The sequence below is a fragment of the Charadrius vociferus genome, unplaced genomic scaffold (genome assembly GCF_000708025.1).
Source record: "Charadrius vociferus isolate BGI_N301 unplaced genomic scaffold, ASM70802v2 scaffold917, whole genome shotgun sequence".
In the NCBI taxonomy this organism is placed as follows: domain Eukaryota; kingdom Metazoa; phylum Chordata; class Aves; order Charadriiformes; family Charadriidae; genus Charadrius; species Charadrius vociferus.
In genome coordinates this window covers 1,344,213-1,344,860 of record NW_009649175.1, presented here as the reverse complement: position 1 = coordinate 1,344,860, position 648 = coordinate 1,344,213, and the positions used below count along the sequence as shown (strand labels likewise).

Below are 648 nucleotides of genomic sequence, written 5' to 3'. Positions count from 1 at the left end.
GCAGCCGGGATCCTCGGGCCGGCAGGAGAGGTCAGCTGCCGCAGCCCAGATTCTCCACGGCTGTTTCATCCTCTCCAAAATACTCGGCTGACAGGGCAGGAATTGCAAAACACACACCCCCTCCTCCCAAATCCATATAAATAGCGCTCGCCCGGCGCCTGGAAGGTTAGAGAAGTTTCTCGGCTCCGAGCTCAGACATTTATTGCAGCTCCTGCCCGGGAGCGGCAGAGAAAGATGCACATAAAGTGCTGGGGAGCGAGAGGGGAGAGATAAACTTTTTAATTTCATGATATTTGGTTTTATTATCTTTTTTCCCCCCCCTCTCCCGACGAGTTTTATTTTCCTCTCCCCAGTCCCTGGGATCACAGCCAGACAGGAAGCGTTTTCTCGCGGCCAGAGAGCTCCCTCCGTCCTTCCTGCGCTCCTCCGGCTCCCAGTGATTCAGCTCCGAATTGATTTTCTCCATCGTCCTTCACCTGGTGCCGGGGAAGGAGGGGCCCGTCCCCGCGGCGCCCACCCGCAGCCGCGCCTGCATCCCGCCCCGGGTGGATGCGTCTCCTCCGGGACGGGCTCTCCGGGGAAGTTCGCAGCCAGGAGCGGCCACGCAGAGGCTGAGGCTCTGTGGGAGAGCCCCAGGGCGACCCTCCG

At 60.3% G+C, this 648-nt stretch overlaps 1 protein-coding gene across 1 annotated transcript in view; it reads left to right on the top strand.

Annotated features, from left to right (window-relative positions):
- Positions 1–648, top strand: part of HSPB8 (heat shock 22kDa protein 8) — a 4,410-nt gene that overhangs the window by 716 nt on the left and 3,046 nt on the right. The gene's annotated exons all lie outside the window — the stretch shown is intronic.